This window comes from Alligator mississippiensis, chromosome 1, assembly GCF_030867095.1.
Source record: "Alligator mississippiensis isolate rAllMis1 chromosome 1, rAllMis1, whole genome shotgun sequence".
NCBI lineage: Eukaryota > Metazoa > Chordata > Crocodylia > Alligatoridae > Alligator > Alligator mississippiensis.
The window spans coordinates 472,229,302-472,242,879 of record NC_081824.1 but is presented as its reverse complement, the minus strand read 5'-3'; positions in this window follow the sequence as shown (position 1 = coordinate 472,242,879).

Sequence of the window (13,578 nt, the reverse complement as noted above, 5' to 3'; positions counted from 1 at the left end):
CCTTTGAAAGGAAAATATAAAGTAGTGATAAAATTATGATCGCATAATCTGTGATTCCATGACTCGTTTCTTTAAAATTGGTTTAATGGACCACCGATAGTACAGTGCAGCCCCAACACAGCAGGCCAGGCTGCCAGTGGCCAATACATTCATGGGCTGGATCCAGGTGTTCCTGCTCTGGCACGTGGGTGGGCACCATCTGGCCAGGTGGGGGACAAACTGGCTTCAACACAGCCCTGATGGGGAAAGGAGCTTGACCCATCCTTGTCAAGAGGGAAAGAAGGCTAGCCAGGTGACCCCGTAGGGAGGGAAAGAGTGCGTGGCCTGGCCCAACCCGGCCCTGCAGGAAAGGAAGGGGACACGGTCCAACCCTGATCCCGAAGTGGGGGAACGTGGCCCAGGCCCACGGGGGAAAGAGGCATAGCTTGGCTCAGACCAGCCATGCAGGTACTGGGGCTTGGGGATTTGGCAGGGGAAGTGGTGGGGAGGCTGTGTTCATGGCCACCACTCGCTTGCTGCCAATTCCCCAGACCCATGGGGACCCCACAAGCCAGATGTGATGGCTCCATGGGGCTGCATTTGGCCCAGGGGATGGAAATTGAGCAACCCTTGTCTAGAAGATGCATAATACATCAATTTATATTTGCTTACAGAGATAATTAATAAAACATAAATATCAATGAAATGTTAGTTAAAATCTCAAAAGATTAAAAAATACCTGTCAGCATTTTCATTTTTACACTCTCTGCCTTGTATGGATAGCCATTTTAATAATATAACATTAGGTATCGTTTTCAAAAGATCCTGCCTGTTTGAAAATATGCATAAGTGGAGCAGCTGTAAATGCTTCACAACAAGTCGTAGCGCTGAAAGAAGAAGAAAAAAAAGTTAATTTCTCAATTAGTGAATGAGTTCACATTTTGGACTCTAAAAATACCCACGGTTAGTTCTGTAGACAATACATTTAGAAATCCTTTCCAAGAGTTACAGAAGTTCCATGTCCAATACAAATCACCATTTCCAAAGATACTAACAGAGCCAACAAACAGTCTTCAAAGCAACCTTGAAAACAGCACAAGAAAAGCTGGAAAGCAGGGTTTGATGCTTTTCCACCACAAATCATACTAGCCTATCTTCAAAAAGGCCAAAAGGTTCCCAAACAGTTATGACTTTTATTCCCTACCAGCCTTTACTAGACCTGAACTAGCAGCTTAAACGTCAAAACTTTTCATTCTATTTTTAATCTGTCGTTTTTTATTTTTTTAAATCTATTTTTAATCTTTCTTGTTTCCCCAAGAAAAGCCATTTTAAGGATCCGATCCAATTGACACTGAGATGAATGGGAGTCTTTTCACTGACTTTACAGAGTACTGAATCAAGCTCAAAGCATTCGTAGTGGATGATTTCCTCTTTGGAACCCCGCCCCCCACTCCGCAAGGGAAATCACCTATCAGTTATGATACCACATACCAATGTAAGAGCAGAGACTCGCCAAAACAAAAGCAAAACACCCAACCTCCATCAATCAGTGTTAAAACAGAAACACGTTTCTAAGTGTGTAAATCAGGAAGAAGAAGGGCTTTTTTCAGCATTGAGGAAATCGGGACTGTTAGTCTTAACTTTACACAGAAGAGCAATTTTAAAACTATCCCATACTAAATCCCAAGATTAATGTAAAAAGATGAAACTATCTCACCAGAGGAAAGAGTTTAGACAGGTGAGAAACAGAACCTAGTATTCATGGAAGGGTAATTATTGGTTTGGCTAGGCACTTTTGCTCCTATTTGCTCTAATATAATTTCCCAACCTTAAAATACATTGTACCTTCTCTTTGGGTGTGCATCATACAGTATTTCATGACACTACTTTACCCATTTAAAGGTAAAAATCCCAGTGATACAACATTCAAATTGGAAGATTTAAAATTATAGCAAAAACTAGAATAAATATCCCCCACCACAACTCTGCCTAGATAAGTCTTTTGGTTTCTATTGAACAAAAGAAGACTGATACATATAATTCTTCCTACACGTTCAGGTTAACAGGAACAGAATGATTCATATACACTACGGTACTAAAATGACTGCCTTACTGGACTCATTTTTGGCAACTAAACCTATTACTTATGTTCACTTGGAAATTTTAAAAGCCTTGGTGGGGTGATATAGTTGGGGGTAGTCCTGCTTCAAGCAGGGCATTAGACTAGGTGACCTCCTGAGGTCCCTTCCAACCCTAATTTTCAATAATTCTGTTTAGCTTTGAAGCATGGGAAGTTTCATTCAAGAAGTGAGAGTTTCTAGTCAAGATTTTTCCCCTCCCCCAAAATGCAGGAGCATGTGAAATCAGATTTTACTGTCAGTATTTTTAAAGCATAATTACAACTGCTATTGCTAAATGAATAGATCCTATTAGAAAGGGAAGCCAAGCAACTTCCTATGTCAGGGAGCAGATATGTAGTAAATTAACTGGAATCAAAGTGGTTCCATAACTTCATCAAGCACTTTCTCCTTTCTTTTCCTATGGGCATGCATGACCATGCAAAGGGTGTGGGAAATAATGTTTCAGGCCTCACCTAGCCAGATATTGTGCCTATTTAAATAAAATTGGTTTTAAAGTTATCAACACAAGCTACACCAAGAAAACCACCTGTGAATTGGTGTGCACTACTTAAACTGACCAGATTGAGTAAACCAGAGTTAAACTGGTTCAACTTTTTGTGTAAGCAAAGCCAGAGGCATAACCAGGAGCGTCAGTGCCCGGGGGAGACAGCGCCGAGCGCTGGAGCGGGAGGTGAGGAGCGTCGAGCGCTGGAGACTCCCTGAAAACCGGCAGTTTGTTCAGTAACGAACTAACTGCAACTTGAGGCCTTTAGGCCTACGCTGAATGAAACAAGGAGACAATTTCAGTCCTACTTAATGTCTTCACTGGAGCATGTCTGAAATCAGTCCCCATTAACAGGCATGAAAAATATACCCAGGTGCTATTGAAGATGCCGTAGAGAAAGCGATCATCGTGGCTTCCTGTACCTAGCACGGGGGTTTCTCAGCCTGTTTCGGCTCCAGGCGCCCGTCTGCAACTGGCCTGAGTTTTGTGCCACCTGCTTTTCACAACTAATTTCACTCAGTTTTTCATTATGAAAAATAGTAGACTGACTCCCACCCCTACTCACTCACTCGGTGTGTGAGCCCATGCAGCCACGTACATGCATGCACATGTGTGTGTGTGTGTGTATGTACATGCATGCACACACATCTGCATGTGTAGGTGTATACACACAGTGCACCTGTAGCACATAGGGTACAGCGTGCCTGCAGGTGCATACTGCGTGTGTGCATGCAGGTGTGCGCAAACAGGCAGAAGTGTATGTGCACTGCCAACGCACTCTTTCCATGTATGTATACTGACATGCACACGTATGTGTATACGTGTAAAGTGTATATGTGCATATCTACACCCCAACCCCCCGTACAAACACCCGTGGGCAACCCCTCGCAGCCGAGGACGACCCTCTCTCAGCCGGGCCGCGTGTCTGCGCGGGGGCGGGGGCAGCTCTGGAGTGCGGACCGGACACACCGGGCTGCTCCTGCCCCCCCCACCCCCGCTCCTGCGGCTGTGCAGAGACCCGGCCTCCATCGTGTCGGTGCCGCGGGGTGTCGGAGCGGGCCTGAGGCGGCCTCGACACGCTGCCTCCGCCTCAGCTACAGCAATGGCAGAGTCTTTGCAGTACCTGCCTTGTACGGTAGTATTCAGTCTTGGTGACACGAGTAAAATGTACAGTGTGTTATAACGAGTCTAGTTGCACAAAGAGGGATCTGACTTGCTGTGGCAGGATGACATGTTTTTCCTCTGTTTCCTTCTCCTGTTCCATAATTTTGGTTTGACAGCTCTAGGCTTCAGACTGCAGTTATTAAATTAATTTTAACAAAGACTTTCAAAGACTGTCTCTAGCAGTCTAGGAAAAGAGACACTGAAGAAATATCCTCATTAGGAGAGGGAAAGCATCTAGTTAAATTTTTCATAATTGCATTCATAATTGTATATCTAACCTTCAAGGGTGACAATTTTAAACACTCCTAAGGGAGTTAACGTGAAACGTTAGCTTTTCTCTCCTTATGTGAAATGTTCGGTGATTTGTACCATGCTGTCGATAGTAGTCTGAGTCCTATCTCTCCAGAAACAAAAAGTTACTATCGTCCTCTGTCCTTATCAGGGGAACATGCAATGGGAAAAGCATATAGAGACCCACATACTTTTGCTAATAAGGACCCACTATCCCCCTCTTCCTCCTTAGTGGTACATAGGCATGAGATGTTTCCATCCCAGGTCCACTGTGATGGGTGTCCAGGACCTTTGTGCCACTGCCTTGTCTCCCATTATAGGAAACATCAATGCTGCAAGTAATAATATCTTTTCTGAGCTAGGCTGCTCTTGCAATCAAATCTACTCACCACTGCCCTGCCTTTGCCAGTCCTCACATGTGATGCCTCCTTGGAAGTTACTAGAAGGGGCTTGGGTTTGTATCTGACTGGTCGGTGCAAAGCCCTGTCTAAACTGGGCGGATCATATTTTGCTCTCCTTACCCTTCACCTTCAGCCCCGATCCACCTGGTTCAGACCCACAATGTTTGGCCTTTCTTATTGAAATGCCTGCGTGCAGAGAGACCGGCTGCTTTGGTGCTAGGTGGATAATGGGGACAGCTCACTGAGTTAAGCTTGACCCACCCATTTTCTGGTGTTGATGATACTAATAATAGGAATAATGGGAACTATAACAGCAACTGCTTGCACTTTACACCCAGCTGAGGATCTCAAAGCGCACTTCCCACAAGGTTAGGTTAACACTCCATGAAGTAAGGGGTATGACGCCGCTTTTAACAAAGGGTATATTGAGACCCATAGTGACTAGATGACATGCCCAAGGCCACAAGGCTGGTCAGTGGCTGAGCTTCGTGCCAGTTCTGTGCCTCGTGCGCTCATGCTTGACCTGCCTTTCCCACTGCAAGATAGCAGTGTGGCATGAAAAGGATGTTTAGTCCGTCAGAGCGGTCCAGAGGCCTGCTCCCTTCCCCCGTCCCCTGGCTAATCAGCTCCTTCATCCTGAACCGCAGCCCCCACGCAGCAATCCTGCTGAAGGATATTAGAAAGGGTAAATGGCAAAATCCCCCTTCGGTTCCCACATCATGCTGATGAAATGATGCTGTTTTTGAACTTTCCTTCTGGAAGCTGGGTATTGATCCTGGAAGTAAGAGAAGGGATGTTTTAAATGAAAGTGAGCTCTTCAAGCTAACCTTTTTAGGTTGTGAGACCCCAGGCAGTACCTTAAAAGATATTTAAATAGGTCCCCATGGAGCTGTGCGACTTTGCTTGCATGGAGTGGACCAGATTCCTCTCCCAGATACACACACGGGCTTGGCTACAGCAATTTAGCCCCGCTGCTTTGGAGGCATGCAATCGCTTTGCCAGGACCTCGCGTTTCCCCTGCTCCAAGACCTCTAAAATCCCCGGCGACCTCCTCATGTGCCAGCAGTAGCTCCTGCCTCATTACGGCGCCTTACAGGTCCATGAGCAGGGAAATGATGGAAGAGAGGAGTGGCTTCTACCCTTTTTCTGCCTCACTTCCCACTGCAGAAATGTACTTAATTATTGAGCATGAAACCACATCACCCACAGGCATACACTTAGCTATGCAAATTTTGCCCTGAGACTGAATGCCCATATAATAATTCATAATTATCTGCACTGCTTGATCTAGAGACGCACAGGACAAAGGAGGTATCATTAGCTGAATCAGCCCCTGGCTATCGTGAGGGACGCGTGAGCCTAAACGCGGCATCAGTCTCATTTACAAGCTTGCCCCGAGGGGCAGCCCTCCCATGATCAGTGGCAAATCTCTGAACTGCCATCTTGGTGCATGCAATTATTTCCCCAGCTTCTCTGTTGTCCTCTCCTCAGCTGCTTGATTCTGCATGGGTCTCTTTGCAAGTGTGCAGTCATAAATAAGCCACCTCTGCCTTCCCCTGCTTTCCAGCTGGGGCAGCATCTGCTGCAAGTTACGGCGCCTCCACGCCCGTCCCCTCCGTCAGCAGGGTCCCACAGCTCACAGGAAGAGCTGAGTTACCTACAGACTTGAGCTCTTCCTCCCCTAGTTGCAAGCCTCATGCTCTAGATGAGCATTTTCCTCATATCACAAGACTGGATTTGCTGAAGGGCAAGCAGCAGCAGAATTATCCCTGTGCATCACAGATGGCGACGGCAGGCAGGGGGCAATGAGGAGTACAGGTGCGGACCGCTGAACCAGAAATGCCTGTTGCATTGGTGCTCTCCATCGTGCGTCTTCAAGCAGACCCTCTTCTCCCGGGAAGGGGACTGATGTCCCAGAGATGCTTGGATTTCTTGCCGCACGACTCTGCCGGACGGGACAGATGAGGTGAGCCATATAGTACACACATGGGGTTCCCAAATCCGCTCTGTTGGGCATCAGAGTCCATCTCCTCCACATTCAAAGAGCAAGTCGCTCTCCCCACCAGGCTCCCTGGCCAGACCAGCAACACCAGAGTATCAAGAGGAACTGCATCTGGGAGCAGGACATCACAAGCACCTGCCAGGATTACCTGCGGTCCTCTTGCACCCTCGGCACCAGGACAAGCGCACCATGGTCTTGGATAACTCCAGGAACTGCTTTTGTGTATTGCCAAAGCACTGGGGATGGAAGTGGCTGTGATCCCGGGGAAGCTCTGACAAGCTGTTCAGCATCCCATAGCAAGGATTGCCCTCTCCATAAGCAAAGGCTGGCTTGAGTCGGGTGAAGTAAAGTGCATCAAGACACAGTATCAACACCATTAATGGGCAGGGAGTCCTGTCCTCCCAGCTTCTTAGTCTTGCTGGTGTTGAAGTCGAGCAAGAGCCCCCAGAACAGTGAGCTGAAATAGCATAACCGGGGCCGGGGGGGCAAAGCTCATTTATCTGTGTATGAGATGTATTTGCTGCCCTCCTTAAGAACAGCTCAAAGCAGCTTACAGTAAAACCAGATAAAAATAAAGACAGATTAAAATAATAGGTAACAGAACAACCTCCCAAACTCACACTCCCTGGAGAGTTACTTCCCAGGGCTGTGGTGGACGAGGTTTCAAACCAGGGGAAGCATCTTCCCCTCCTGGCATTTTCTAATTACAGGGAAGAGGAGGGGCCTTCATCCCACCCTAGACCTGGGGCAACCCCGGGAATACAGGCACCACCTTGCATTCGGGCAGGAAATGCTTCCCTTCGCCATACCACGGCTCCCAGCCTGAAGGACACGTTTCTCTTATAATCTCTTCAGACCGCTGGAAATACCGGAGGGGTCAGCTCAGTGACCCAGCCCGCCCTTCGCCCTGCAGATAGTCTGCAGCACCGGGTAGTGTCCAGGCATGTAACTCCACATGCATGTGGCTGCGTCGCCCAACAGAGAAGTGTGGCAGGACTCAAATCTTGTGCCGTGTCTAGCCCTAGGGTTCAACTCCTGAATCAACTGATTACTCTTCTCATCCCCTTCCTGAAGCTTCAATCAGCATGAAGAGAGGAAGACACAGCATAGCCTGGGTGTAGCTTCACAGCCGTGTGTGTGTGTGTGTATATGTGTGTGTGAATATATATTCACGCATATGTGCATATGTGCATGCACATATATATATTCTATATATATGCATGTGTGCATGCATGCACGCACACTACACACACACACACATATATATATATATATATATAGTGTGCATGCACGCACACACACACATGCACATATAAATATATAAGCATAGAGATATTCTTTCTATATCTGCATTTTATACACATGCAAAACACTACTCATAATAGGTCTGAATAGGTTCAACAAATGCAACAAAATGGCTTAGGCTGGGAGGAAAAACCCAGTATGTTGTTTTCCAGCGTTCAGGCTCTGCTGTCTAAACACTGGTACGAGTGCTTACCATTAAACTCATATATTGCCCCACTGATTTGAATGGGACTGCTCACAGGCTTAGATATATAAGCCTGAGATGGCAGAATTGGGATCTTAGGATGGAAATATATGGGATTACTAGCAGTTGCTAGTTGTATCCCAGTTGTATCACTTAGCTACAGCAAATAAAGTCATTTTTAGTGTGTAGGTAAATGGAAAGCTCAAATCATTTCATTCTGGGAGATGAAAATGAATACTGTGGGTTTGACCTCTCCTTTCCGCCTGAGAGAATGAATTGCTGTTTCATTTATAATGAATTACAACACAACGTAGGAAACACGCGTGTGGTTTTAAACTCCACGTTAACGTGATTTGTGTAATTCATATCACGGCGATTGGCATATGACTAATGGCGCTGTATTAAAGTAATCTTGAAGCAAGTGAGATGAACGTAACTCTTGCACCAGTGATTAGCGTCCAGGCATGTACAATGCAAGTGATCCTCCCTATCCTGTGCCTCTCTCCTTCATGAGAAATTTGCCCTCTGATTTTTACATCTGATTATAATGTATAGGTAATTACAATGCCTGGGTAATAATAATCTGCTGCTAGCTGTTTTGTGCAGGTTTCATAGTGTACCCAAGCATCGAGGCTCTCATAAGCATGAATGTTTTCATAATAAATCTTCTTGCCTGTATTCATGTTGAACTACACGTTTCATGGAGGAAATGATAATAAGTGGTAAACACTTCTAATTCAAGTAGTGTGCAAGTTAAGAAGGAACTGTCTCTTGGTACTTGGCTCTGAGCAATTATAATTCATCTTAATAATTCTAAGGTCACTAACTTCAGCAGGGTGCCAACATTTAAAGGGCTTTCAGCATGTAGTTTAAGCGCAGGGGATGACACCCGCTGTGTTGCCTCACTTTAATATTTATGCAGATATGACCTCTGTAGAAAAAAGATGAACCAATATCCTACCGGTATAAAAGCCACGTCTGCGATTTTATTTTCTCATAAGTGAATGGATATTGTTATTATGCAGTTACAAGCATTCTGGCTTTCTTTTGTATTGCAAGACAACATGATCAGTCAGAAAAATGCTTTTCCCCCCCAGCGATGTGCTAACACTTCTGTCACGTTCTTGCTAGAAATACGTTATTTAACGAATCGAGCCATGCTGTCCTTGAACAGAACATCCTCGACACGCGCAGGGATCAGACAAATTCCAGCAGAGATTTTTTTTTCCTTTGCTGAGATTTTTTATTTTTACATTTTCACCAAGGCAGCGGAGGGAGCGGATAGAAGAAGGCTTACCCAAGGAAGCGCTGCGCTGGGCGGCCACGCCAGGCAGTGGGAATCCTTTTCAAGTTTTTGTTTAACCCAAGGTGTTTTTCATTATTTAGGGAATGCAAAGCAGAAAATTAAGACAGAGCATCTCAGCATCCTGGTGAGCAGCTTAGCACTGTGCAATTAATGTCTATTGATCGTGATGAAATGAGGAGTGAGAAGGAGGGAGGGTGAGAGGAACATCAGGAAAGCACGACGAGATCTGCATTGAAAAAGTTGGCAAGGAAACCTGGTTACCAAGAAGTCATACTTGCTTTAATCGTTTGGATCTGCCGCCATATAAAAGCTATGAACAGCTGAAAGAGAAGCTGCTTTTTGCAATTGAAGAGACCGAAGGATTTGGTCAAGAGTAGAAGGGGCTTCTGGGCAAAGAGGAGATCTTGCATTAGTAAAAGGCCCAGCCAACTAAAATTGCACACGTGATTGTATATAAGCTTTTGTTCTGTACAGTGATCTTTCTGGAACTCTAAAGTAGAAATGTTCACCGTTCTTCCACAGAGATATGCAAAACAGTTCAGCCTTTTCTACTTTATTTATTGCCCCTTCAAAAAACCAGGAAAAAAATCAAGTTTTGAAAGTGGACAAGAGACTTTATTTAAACTATATATATATATATATATATTAAAAATATATTGAATATATATACTGGTGGGCTCTAGTTTTATAGAGCTTTAAGTGTATGAAACATTTATTTCTAAGCGAGGGGCACGACAAGTCTCTCACTGGGGTTGTAGAGAGGCAGCAGCAAGGCGCCAGACTTCCATGCGTAGATCCTGAGGTGGTGCAGAGTCACTTGGAAGAACTGGATGCCTTTAAGTCGGCAGGCCCGGATGGGCTCCATCCGACGGTGCTGAAGGCACTGGCCGACGTCATTGCAGAGCCACTGGCGGGAATATTCGAACGCTCGTGGCGCACGGGCCAAGTCCCGGAGGACTGGAAAAGGGCTAACGTGGTCCCCATTTTCAAAAAGGGGAGGAAGGAGGACCCGGGCAACTATAGGCCGGTCAGTCTCACCTCCATCCTTGGTAAAGTATTTGAAAAAATTATCAAGGCTCACATTTGTGAGAGCCCTGCAGGACAAATTATGCTGAGGGGAAACCAGCACGGGTTTGTGGCGGGCAGATCGTGCCTGACCAACCTAGTCTCTTTCTATGACCAGGTTACGAAACGCCTAGACACAGGAGGAGGGGTGGATGTCGTATACCTGGACTTCAGGAAGGCCTTCGATACGGTATCCCACCCCATACTGGTGAACAAGCTAAGAGGCTGTGATGTGGATGACTGCACAGTCCGGTGGGTGGCGAATTGGCTAGAGGGCTGCACCCAGAGAGTTGTGGTGGATGGGTCGGTCTCGACCTGGAAGGGTGTGGGCAGTGGGGTCCCGCAGGGTTCGGTCCTTGGACCGATACTCTTTAACATCTTCATCAGCGACTTGGATGAGGGAGTGAAGTGTACTCTGTCCAAGTTTGCAGATGACACAAAGCTATGGGGAGAACTGTACACGCCGGAGGGCAGGGAACAGCTGCAGGCAGACCTGGATAGGCTGGACAAGTGGGCAGAAAACAACAGGATGCAGTTCAACAAGGAGAAATGCAAAGTGCTGCACCTAGGGAGGAAAAATGTCCAGCACACCTACAGCCTAGGGAATGACCTGCTGGGTGGCACAGAGGTGGAAAGGGATCTTGGAGTCCTAGTGGACTCCAAGATGAACATGAGCCGGCAGTGTGACGAAGCCATCAGAAAAGCCAATGGCACTTTATCGTGCATCAGCAGATGCATGACAAATAGGTCCAGGGAGGTGATACTTCCCCTCTATAGGGCGTTGGTCAGACCGCAGTTGGAGTACTGCGTGCAATTCTGGGTGCCACACTTCAAGAAGGATGCGGATAACCTGGAGAGGGTACAGCGAAGAGCAACTCGTATGGTCAAGGGCCTGCAGACCAAGCCCTACGAGGAGAGACTAGAGAAACTGGACCTTTTCAGCCTCCTCAAGAGAAGGTTGAGAGGCGACCTTGTGGCTGCCTATAAGTTCATCACGGGGGCACAGAAGGGAATTGGTGAGGATTTATTCACCAAGGCGCCCCCGGGGGGTTACAAGAAACAATGGCCACAAGCTAGCAGAGAGCAGATTTAGACTGGACATTAGGAAGAACTTCTTCCCAGTTTGAGTGGCCAAGGTCTGGAACGGGCTCCCAAGGGGGGTGGTGCTCTCCCCTACCCTGGGGGTCTTCAAGAGGAGGTTAGATGAGTATCTAGCTGGGGTCATCTAGACCCAGCACTCTTTCCTGCTTATGCAGGGGGTCGGACTTGATGATCTATTGAGGTCCCTTCCGACCCTAACATCTATGAATCTATGAGATGGAAAGGGAAAGCTAGCAGGAGAGGAGGAGTTTGTGTGGCCTTGCAAAACGTGTCGAGGGCATGTTGCTGTTCTGTTCTTTGTTGCAAACCTCCCCGTTTCACTCCTGACCCAAAAAAGTCTGTCCCAATTCAGCAATACTAAGCCCGTTGGGGAGCAGCAAATGAATCCAGCATCTCCTTGTGTGGAAGTGTCCCTCCGGTAGGACAGTCTATTTTCCTTTCAAGCCCGGCCTCTATGGCTTCAGAGGAAGCATCAGAGCAGCTTTGCTAAGGACAGTGAAGAGGGCAAAAAATGTTTCTGATGAGATTGCTAATTATACAGACTTTAAACATGAGCTGACACCAGCTTTATTGCTTTTACTACCCTGGGCACATGCTGGCTCCTGCAGGAATACACGACGTGTGCCATGCCGGCCATCGCTTGCCAGCGTCTAGAAAGTTGGGTGAGAAATGGCAGGTTTTGTCTGTCCTTATGTATGTAGCTGAAGTGCCAGCGAATGCCTTTTCTCAGGTGGCATCAGCAATGCAGCCTCTTCCCATTTTGCCCTCTCCGGTTCGTTCTGCACGACGGTTGCAGTGGGTCTCATCCGTGCCGCGTGCGGCGCGTGGCGCGCTTTTCCCGTGGCGCCTTTGCAGCAGTCGCAGATCCCACAGCCAAGGAGCAGCAGGCGCGTCGAGGTTCAGATTTGACTATCCAATACAAACAACACATTGCCCTTTCACTAGACCTCTGGAGCCCCTTCTAGTCATTAATAGTTACCTCTGCCCACTTACGTTCATGTTGAAAACGTTCCCATTTTGCTTGAGTCCTGACTGAGGTTAACCCGCACGAGTTCTCCATGCAGCGTTGTATCTACAGGCTAGAGAGATGGGGGATCTGCTGTTTGCTGTAAAGACGCATGTTTTCCTTTTGAATAATCCTCTTGTAGGAAGTTAGCATTATGCTGACACTAACAAATGCCAGTCTGCTTTTAGGCTGGAAAAAAGTAAGTGGTGCAAAAGGGAATAGGCACTGAACCGCTATTAGGGCTGCTAATTAGCCATTATTGGATTCCATTAATCTCCTGAGTTGACTAAAAGAGTTACGGTTGCTGAAGCCCGTTTGTGTTGAGCTGGAACGGAGGTTTAACAAAGCCCGTGGGCCCAAGATACCTGCAAAAAGCAGGTTCCCTGGACCCACTTCAATTTGCATTTTGTGGTAGAGAGAGTTAAGGAAAGATACTTATGAGACAAATATCTTGAGAGCAAATGCTATCAAAGAGCGGTGTGCGCTAGCATGCATTTCAGCACAGATCTCCCAAGCCAGTAATAGCTAGATGTGAAGCAGAAGAGTTCACGCTGCTGTATGGAGTTTACAGCGGGCAAAATACGAAGCCAAATTACACTAACACACCCCTTTTTTGGTTTCAAAAGAGAACCAGAAATCAGGGATACTTTCCACGCACCCCAGACTGGAAAGCCTCCCCACACCAGGACCCCCAACCCCTACCAGATCCAGCCTCCTCCATCCGAACCATCTGCTCTTTCCTATGGCCCTTGGGGAGGACGAAGATGAGCTTCTCGCCTGGGCAGCAGGAAGGGTCAGCGTTCAGTTTGACCGCGTTGTCCAGATTTTAAAATGACTCCAGGCACAGACGGTTTGACTGTGGGCTGGAACACTGTCACAGAAGAGTCAAGTCCTCATCCCATGCCAGGTCCACCCCCCTTTATGCATAAACCCCTTGACTGAAAAAAAAATCAGGTCTTTAATTGCATTTAATGACGTTCTAACGTTCGTGGTCATGCCATTACTTTTCCAGAGGGGAAGGAAAAGCCTCTCCTCCAGCGCCGTGTCCTGAGTCTGCTGGCAGCCTCACACAGCAGCTCTGAAGGGTGAAGTCCCCCTCCCCAAAGAGCCTCATTGTGATGTTTACTCATTTACATGCCAGCATAATTA